The 10,217-nt window shown below is 29.9% G+C and overlaps 1 long non-coding RNA gene across 1 annotated transcript; it reads right to left on the minus strand.

Moving 5' to 3' along the window:
- Positions 1-715: 715 nt before the first annotated feature.
- On the minus strand, positions 716-9,804 carry LOC107608533 (uncharacterized). The gene is made up of 10 exons (XR_015892344.1): positions 9,036-9,804; positions 8,753-8,915; positions 6,565-6,856; positions 5,688-5,713; positions 4,988-5,095; positions 3,612-4,108; positions 3,383-3,512; positions 2,158-2,280; positions 1,364-1,437; positions 716-982 (listed from the first exon to the last, which is right to left on the minus strand). It is a non-coding gene; the product is annotated as an uncharacterized LOC107608533 (long non-coding RNA).
- Positions 9,805-10,217: the final 413 nt, after the last annotated feature.

The following is a 10,217-nucleotide window of genomic DNA, read 5'->3' on the forward strand; positions in this document are numbered from 1 at the left end:
TAAATTATATTTTTGTAATATTTAAACTATAAAAATAATATCTATTTTTTAAATATATCATTTTATTGTAAAAAATAAAATTAAAAGGGAATACAAAAAAATATATAAGATATATCTTATTAATAAATTTCACTTCAATGTGATTTTAACTAACATTATTAACACAAATTATATGACAATAAATTTTTTTAATCATAATTAATTTTATAAAATCACATTTATGCCAACATATAGTCTATCTTAAAATACTTTTATATATGAATTATTGCATAAGGTCATTGACCTCTCTGTAAAGCAATTAGAGAATAAAATATTAAATAAATATATATACCGACTCAAAAGGAAAAAATCATTTTTAAATAATTAAATTTCTATTCAATTTGTACTTAAAAGTTGAAATAAAAAACATCTTCTTGAAAAATAAAATCATTATGATAAAACTATTTTTTTGATAACTTACACAATATAATACAACTCTACAAATTTACATATATTTCTTTTTAGATAAAAAAACTCTTTAATTAAATATAATTAACATAGATGTCAATTACACAAAATGCTTACTGATGTACTTTTACTAGCAATTAGCATCAAATGTAGATTTATTATTTTGATTAGCTACTTTTAGCCAAGATGCCAAATAATCATAGTTCAAATTATTATCTATTCGGTAACTTAGATGAGAAGTAAAGTATAAAAAATAACAAATGGATAGGAATACAAATGCTCGTATCTAAGGACACCGTTTCTTATTACATATCTTAACACAAATATATGTTTTTAAATTATTTCCATGCTTTTTTTTATAAGTTCAATTTACCAAAACTAAAAGGAAGTTAATAAGATCAGTTCCACAAAATACATCCAACGACAAATTCGTACAAAAAAATAACCTAAACTAAGAACAAAAAAGACAGTTACATCAATTGTTCTAGAAAAACTATCCATAAACAGATAATCACTCGAGCGCCGCATTAAGACCCTGCAAACAAACAATCACAGATTTACAGCCTCAAAATCATCTTCTAATCACTACAGAGTACAGACCGACCCACCGACCCCCTGCTAGCATACATACTTGATGCCCATTCTTTTTCAAATCTGAATCTCTTCCAAGTTCTTTTGTAATGATGAACCTTCTTAAGGATCTCTTTCATTTTTATATCTTGATTTCTAAAAAATACTATTATTTTCTATGCCATTTACTAATTAAAGCCACCATATAATATGTTGTGCCTTTTAATATTTGGTGTATATCATGGAGGATGGAAAGAAAAATAATAGCATAAAAAAAACTAACTTTTCAATTAATTTAGTTAATTAAATTAATACTATAAAAGTAAAAAATAAATGTAATACTAACCTCTTTTGAAGCAAAAATGGACATCCTCCAAAATATAAGCTTTTTTTTTACCAAACAGTTACATCAAAACGTAGCTAGCAAACAAATGAATAAAAACATTAAAGTTAATTTTAATTCACATTATTTCAAGTGTATGTTAAAATCATAAAATAGTAATTAAGTACTAATAAAAGAATTTTTATTGAAGAGTGTAGATAAAAAAAATGATGTGACTTGAGAATAATAAATTCTTCTTCTTTCAACAAAAATGAAACACAGAGATGCTAAATAGAAAAATATTCTTAGATTCAATCAATTAGTAAAACAAAATTCTTTTATTTCTTTTCATATATCAATTCTTCTAGCACAATTATATATTTTAAAGAAAAAAAAGGTTAAATTGATAAATGGGACATAAATTGTTAAAAATGCTCATTCAGTGTTTTGATAGTGGGACATGGATGGTTGAAATTTCTCATTCAGTATTTTTTTATTGATGCTATGGAGTTACAGAGAATTCTATGTATTTTATATATTGCAATTAATACTTTTTTTAGTAAAGGAACAAAATCTAGTTGTACTTGTTGGTATACCATCAGACGAACATATTAATTAGATGGCATCCTAAAAGCTCTTTTATCTTTTAATTGAAAATCTTAAAAGTTCTTTCCCTCCATCAATAAGTAGGACACAACTATAACCCGTTAACCACAATTATTAGAGGCTAAGGTAACATAACCATATGATGCTAGATCTCAAATGAAAAAATAAGTCAGATACTACTGGCTAATATAGCAAGCAGTATCGATACCTACCAATTTGATTGGAGACATTGCAAGCTCCCTGCCTCTTCAATGAGGCTACTTTTGCTCTCTAAAATCTCAATGAGATCCTTAAGAACACTAAACTCAAGTGACATGGAATTTGCATCATGGAATCTGCAAATAAAATTCGTAATATAAATATCTCTGTTAGTATCAAACACCAAAATGCAAATATAAAATAGTAAACTAAACTACAAATTGATCTTCCAAGAAACATAAAATCAGTGATCAAACAGCCAATTTATAAGTTTCTTATGCCATTTCAAGTAGTAAACTACAAATTGATCTTCCATCTAGATATAATTAGTATCAAACAGAAGATACAAATTCTGATCCCATGAAAAAAGGCTACAACATACACTAACTAACCCAACAGCAAAGAAAATTATGGTGGCAAATATTCAGTAGAAGGCATTTTTGTTTAAAGGAAAACACATGTTCTATATGGGTTAGTGCAAAAAAATTCTCTTTCACTAACCCAACAGCAAAAAAAATTATGGTGGCAAATATTCAGTAGAAGGCATTTTTGTTTAAAGGAAAACACATGTTCTATATGGGTTAGTGCAAAAAAAATTCTCTTTCATAAATCTATTTTATCTTTCAGTTTTTTAATTTATGAGCAAAAAATTATTCACGCTAAAATAGAATATGATAAATACTCGATCACACTAAAATAAAACAGTAGAAACATCACATAATATTTTTCAGTATCTCTTACAAAATTGAGATGTTGTGAGAAGCTTAATGACAAAGGGAGCACAATTTAAAAAACTGGTGGCAGACTAACTCATGATGTGAGAAGCATCACATAAGTTGTACCTTTCACACCATCAACTATTTTTACAAGTCTTTCTTCTAATTATTATAGCTACAAAAACAAAACGTGTCCTAAATTACTAATTAAAAAGATTTTACAATTGTCTTCAAATTGCATTATCCAACAATAATTAGAAGAAAGACTTGTTAAAGGTACAACATATTGCAGCTTAATGCATTGCAATATATTTGGGGTGACTATCAAGTGCTTCAACTTGATCAAGTGCTTCAAGTTGATGAACACTGAGTGTAGCTGCACGAAACTCATCAAAATCCATCCTTCTATATTGCAATGCATTAAGCTCTAACCCAAATTCATTTTAATCAGCGAGCACTATTGGTGCAAATGCTATTTATATATTGTATGGAAGTATTGGTACAGTTAAATCATAGAACTTACTGATCCAAAAAAGTCAATAGTGTGCGACTCCATAGCATTAGTTGCGTTTTTCATCGAGGCCTGACCATGTCAGATTTGTGAGATGGCAAACACAATCATCTTAACCAATTGATTTGTGTATACTCCACAACTGCCTCAATCACAGAGGGAAAGAGAGAAAGAGAGAGATAAAAGAAATCAAGTAATGATCTGATTTTTAAAATATGCATTTAAACGTTACACAACTAACCTCAAATGGATAACTCTGCATAATGCCGATTGATAGGTAAATGGACACAGTTCTACGGATCCAACAGCGGCGGTGGAATCCATCACCACTGTCGCCTCATTTCTCTTCTTTTCTCTATTGATCTGGCATCCTTCTCTGTGACCGTCCCTGTCGTCGCCACCCTCTTCTCCTTCTTCCATCGTTCTTTGTTTCTTCACCATTGTTGTTTTCTTCTTCTCTTCTCTGCGACATCGAAAGAGGAAGTCTTTCCCTCATATGGTGCCAACTACTCCCCCTTTCAAAACTTGCAGCGCGCTCTCTCATATCTTCTCTTCTTGTTAACAATAAAAATGCAGCTGCAAGTCCTGGAATAAAACCATTTCCAATTTGAATTTGAATCAAAATCCCGTCCAATTACTTGTTTATTTGAGAACTGCCAGGTTCCTAATTTTAAGAGCAAATACTCTATTTCAGTCTTGAATTTTTGTCGAGTCTTTGATTTATTCTTGAATTTCCAACTGCAATAAATAAAACATACTGTTTTTGACTATACACATGCATATTTGTGTCATTATAATAATTTTAAGCATCAACTGTATTTTTAAAACAAACAAATAAAAAACAAAAATAATGAACACCAAAAAAGGAAACATTATTAATTAGATGGCATCCTAAACAAAATGATGTAATTATAGCAGCATTTGTCACACAATTCATATATAAACTCCATATGTCCACAACATGTAATGATTTAAAATTGAGGCTAATAATTCAATCATTTCCATTTAGAGATAGAAAAGAATAGCATATTTCCAACTGAACTTCTCTAGTACTGATTATATCAAAGGTTCACAATTTAATTTAGTATTGAAAGAAAGATCTTTAGTTGTAGTTGAGAAAGAAAGAATATGAAGTTTATCTCCTAAAGCAGCAAAATGAAAATCATTATGGTTACTTCCAAAATCTTCAATGGCAGTAGCGAACGCCACGTCCCTTTCATATATGCCTCCTAATCCTTTCTAAAAACTTAAAAAAATATCAATATTTAATCAGAGAATAAATTTATAAAATATCAATAAATTTGATAATTTGGAGTTTGGACACTAATTAATACTTCATTTATTCATTTTTTTATCACTTTGCATTAAAAATCTTAGAATCACTAATGAAGAGAAACAATTAGAATAATTTTCAATACTTTTATAAATTAAAAGCATAATGATACTTCAACAATAAATTAAAAGCATAATTCTTTCTCATGACCTGTGAAGAGTACAATTAGACTATCAATTTGCAGACCAAGCACATACTTAGAGAAAAAGACCAATATCCCATGGAAAACGAAGCCATTCCAATTTCATTATACATGCATATTAAGGAGAAGCTACCAGAAATACCTCTTCCATGGTAGTGGCAATATTAAGTCTCTGTGCAATTCACTGAGAACAATTTCAGCAGCTTGATCAGCATCATTTGGATTTTCAATAGCCACCGCCTTAAGTGTTCTGGTATGAACAAAAATTCTTTAAAATGATGGGCCAGAGTGTTCATTTTGGAATCCGGCCAGAGTGTTCATTTTGGAATCCTGAAAGAGACATACTTACATGATGGTCGCATGCACAGATTAATGCACACAAAAATACTTAGGAATTTGGCAATCATAGGCTAAAAGAACTCTTTCAAGCTTGTTTTCATGTAAATGGAAACAACCAATGTTAGTTTCTGAAAATTTGGAAGGGAACCAATCACAGTATTAACCAACTAATATCAGAAATTGTTCAGGTGAAATTAGTAGTCTTTTGTAAGGATTTTGAGGTGAAAATCTCAACATATAAAGCTACTCATTTATCTAAAAACATGCAGTTACTGTCTGTTTAACATGCATATAGAATGTCCATCACTTAATAATATTTCCTTTTTTTTAATTAGTTAATTATTTAATTATTTGAATGTATTCAATCCACAATTGAAAATTTGCAGCTAGAATACAGAATAAATAACACCAGATCACAGAGTGGCAATTATTATACTTAAAATCCAACAATAGATTACCATAATTCAATTATATTTTCAAATTTTAAAGGTAAAGAGCAATACCTGGGGGAATATATCTTGCAAGCAAGCTCCAATACACCGAATTGAAACCCATTATCAACGAAAATTATCTATAAAGTTTATTTTTAAAAAAAAAAAGTGGGTTAAACATAATGAAGAGGAGAATCATTTTAATAACGATAATAGAATCATGTGATCATGAAGTTACAGATAGAGATACACAAAATACACAAAAAATAAGTGGTCAAAACCCCAATGATTGCAAGATTACAGTACACAATTTATTCAAATCATCAATGTGCAAAATTCACTCATAAATCCTAAAAAAAAAATCTCTTCCTCGCAAAAAACGACCATGCAGATAAAAAATGCAGAAGACAGAATAAAAAGAGCATATTTTTCCCATAAATTGAGAAGTTCTTTTATCTTTTAATTGAAAATCTTAAAAGTTCTTTTCCTCCATCAATAAGTAGGACACAACTATAACCTGTTAACCACAATTATTAGGAAGCTAAGGTAACATAACCATATGATGCTAGATCTACAGTTTATAATTTAACCAACCAATAAAGCAAGCAAACAACATAACCATATGCAACGGTCTCAGCAACAAAAACAACAATTAAATTAAAACGAAAAGATAAAATGAAGCAAATCAGCTTAAACAGATCAAAATAAAATTTTAGGTGAATTCCAAAACAGTGCATTATATCCCATCAGCATAAGAAATTAGAAAAAGATATAGATGTACTTCTCTAATGACTTGCCTCTGCTTTGATCTGACCTAAACCCAAAACCACACACACAAAACAAACTAAAAGAAGGGAAACAAATGTTTTGAAATAAAAACAGAAGAAGATTATAAAAAAAAAAAAAAACACATTAATTTTTTATTTTGAAATTAAAAAAAATAGCTTACCTTTGCCTCACAGCCGATAACTTCTTCAACGGCTCCTCCAGCTCGTGCTCTTTCCTCCCTCGGCGACAGTGATGCGGCTCGTGGCTCCATGGACGGCAATGACAAGGTGCGAGCTCTCTCTCTTTCTGACGCATCTCTCTTCAGCGAACTTTCTCTCTCTCGCGCGGTTGGTTTGGCGGCGACGGCGGTTGCGAGGACCACTAGCGCCAGCGCGTCCTTCCTCTCTTCTCTTCTCTGGCTTCCGTTCTCTATTCTTTCTTCTGCTGTGTGTGTGTATTTGCTTGTGCATGTACTGCGTTTAGGAAGGGAAAGGGAGTTGGTGAGCGGCGGTGACTGACGGTGAGTGCGAGTAGGAGCTAAGGTAAAATTAGAATTTTTAATTTGAAAATTTAGGGTTAAAATTAGAATTTGATAATTTTAATAAAATTAGGGTATATTGTGTTAATTTAAAATTTATTTTAATCTCTTAAAATTAATATCAATTTATTATTTGACTTTTAATCAAATATTTTAGTTTAAAATGTAAGATAATATAATTAATTTTTTTATTCATAAAATTTAAAACATTAAATTTTAAAATCTCAATTATTTAAATTAAATCATATAAAATTCTTATTCTTTTATAATTACTAAGCTTTATAATTTATATATAGAAAAATATCCAATAATTATAGAATTAAGTAGAATTTTTATTTTAATTATCAAAATTTGATTTAATTATTTTTAATAAAATAATTTCTGAAAATAAAATCTTTAATAAATAAATAAATTTAGAATCGACTCATAAATAAATAAAGTCTTTACATAATTCGAATTCAATAAATTGTCCTAAAATATATGAGTATTTTTGAATTTGGGGGATTCAAATAATTTTTGAGTAGCTTTGGTTTATCAACGTAAATTGTCCTAAAATATATGAGTATTTTTTAAAGTATCTAAGGTTAAATTTTTCAAAAATGACTTGTACTTATTAAAATTAAGAAGTCTAATATAATTTCATATATTAATTAATATCCAAAATTAATTTTTACTAATGTCTATTATAATATTTTTAAATCCTAAGTATTTTACCAAACACACTATCACTTATTGTTATTTGTGCTTATTGAAAGTCATTTTTAATTTAAATTATCAAACATAAAAGATAATTTTATAAAGTAATATTTATAAGCTATTTTTGAAATATAAAAATTTTATCAAATTAAGCATAAGTGTTAGTTTTAGTGATTTATTTGAGTAAAAAAAATTATTTTTATAAAAAAATAAATAATTTTTTTATAAAAAAATTATATGTTATTTAGAAAATAGAATTAAAATATGCTTTTAATATTTGAAATTTTTTTTAAAAAAAATTATCTAAATATAAAATAATTTTTGTCTATTAATTTTTTTAAAATATAATTTTTTTAACCAGGTGGTTGTATCTTTTCCCTTATGAATTTCTGTCTTCATATCTTTTCATAGTTAATTAGAAAGATATTTTATTAATATAAGATAACATATAATATCTTTTTAAGTTCAATTAGAAGATATAATATTAAATTTAAAATATAATTTAATTATTTTTTGATGATATGATATTAAAAATTGACACATTTAACTATAGTTGATGTCAACTAAACAGAGTAATTTTTATCTTAGATTTTTTTTTGAAAAATTAAAATAAAAAGATAACATAATTATTTTGAACCGAAACAAATTCAGGCAAAATCAAATCGAACATAAATTGTCATATTTCAATCTTTTTATTTTTTCAATCAGTCCAATATATAAACTCTACTACCGCATTATTAAACCACTTCAATAATCTTCTTAATTCTTTAATTGTTTGTTTCTTTCTTTTTTAATCTTGAATATGACTTCAACAAATTTGCCTTCAGGTGCAAGCAAGAAGTTCAAACCTACAGATGAAGAACTCATTCAAGATTTTCTCCGTAACAAAATCAATGGGAGGCCTCTACCAAACTATGGAACCATTCTTGAAGGTGAATTGTTTGGTACGGAGAAGAATCCATGGGAAATTTGGGAAGAAAACGTTGAAAATTCTTATGACGGGAAGGACCTCTATTTCTTCACTAGTCTGAAGAGGAAGTTCTCGACTAACAGCTTGAGGATGGTTCGCACCATCGGGTTGGGTTGTTGGGAAGGTGAAGACATCGGAAAAGAGATTATAGCCAATAAAACTAACCAGCGCATTGGAATGAGGAAACGATATCGCTTTGAGAAGAGTGGTACTAGCCATGATGGTGGATGGATCTTGCATCAATATAGCATTGATTCTTCTTTGTTATCAAATCCTTCCAATGTAAGTATCATAATTTTGTGTATATTCTTTAACCAGTGTAACAGCCCTAGGAATCCAAGACAAAGCAAAAACTATAATTGAATTAAAACAAGAATATGAGAACTGTAGCAATGACAAAACAGAACGTGCAAATGGATCAAGCCCAAGGAAAAGATCAGACCAGTACCAGGATAATAGAATCAGAACCAGCAACAGCCTCGACGTTGGCTTCCAGCAGCGGCAACGCCTTCACCAGTGACTCCAATTGAGACAAACCCCAACAAACAATATAGCTAAAAACATCAGAGGCAGATACAGGGTATTTTACAGAGCAATAAGGGTTCAGAGATGGTGGTTCTCATAGCTAGGGCTTAACTGACTCACCATTAATGATGGCAGCGATCGGCGGCGGCAGAGGAATGGTCTCTCCTCTGTGCGTCACTCTCTCTCACACGTCTCGTCCTCCTTCTCTGCCACAACATCAACAAAACCTCCTCTCCCCTACTCCGTTCTTCCCAGCTATGGTGGCGGCTCCCCTCAAAGGCGGCAGCGGCGGTGCTCAGCATTGGCGGCGACGACTCCAGCGCGGCGACAAGACACGGACGACGGGCTTGCAGCGAGCGCGATGGGCTCCTGCTCCCTTCCTCACCGTAGCGCTTCCTTCCTCTCTGAACCGTATCGATGGCAGCACAGCAGCCCGACGGTGGCGGCGGCGTGGCGGCGCGATGATTCGGTGGTGGCGCGACGGCTCGGTCTCCCTCTTCTCCCCTGCGACGCAACTCACTTCTCCCTCAGACCTCTCTTCCTCTCCTTTTCTTCCCCGACACAACCCTCTCTTCCTCTCTTCTCCCTCGATAACCCTTTCTCCCTTCTCTGTCTTTCTTTCTTTTCTTTTTCTTTTTTTCTTTCTTCAAGCTTCCCCTGTTTTCCCCCTTTCTATTTTTTTCCTTTTCTTTCGTTGGGTATGGGGTGGTTAGGTTACGGTTAATTGTTTTGCGGTGTAAAATTATTAATAAAATAATAAAATAAAGTAATAATGTAAAACTAAATTAAATATAAAGTAAATATCTTTAAAATATCATTTAATTACTAATTTGAAATTTATTTTCGAATAAATATTAATTTAATGAAAATTGATGATAATTAGATTAATTATCTAGTCACCAAAAAAAAAGATTAATTATCTTTTATTTATGAAATAATGTTAAAAATCTATATATTAAATTAACGCATATAAAATACTCATTATTTTTCAATTATAAAACTCTAAATAATAAATAAGAGTTTACTAAATTTTTTATATAAAAATATCTAAAATGTAATCTTAAATAAATATAATACATCATAATAATTTATTAATAACTTTCAA

The sequence above is a fragment of the Arachis ipaensis genome, chromosome B7, assembly GCF_059453495.1.
Source record: "Arachis ipaensis isolate K30076 ecotype BB chromosome B7, ASM5945349v1, whole genome shotgun sequence".
In the NCBI taxonomy this organism is placed as follows: Eukaryota; Viridiplantae; Streptophyta; class Magnoliopsida; order Fabales; family Fabaceae; genus Arachis; species Arachis ipaensis.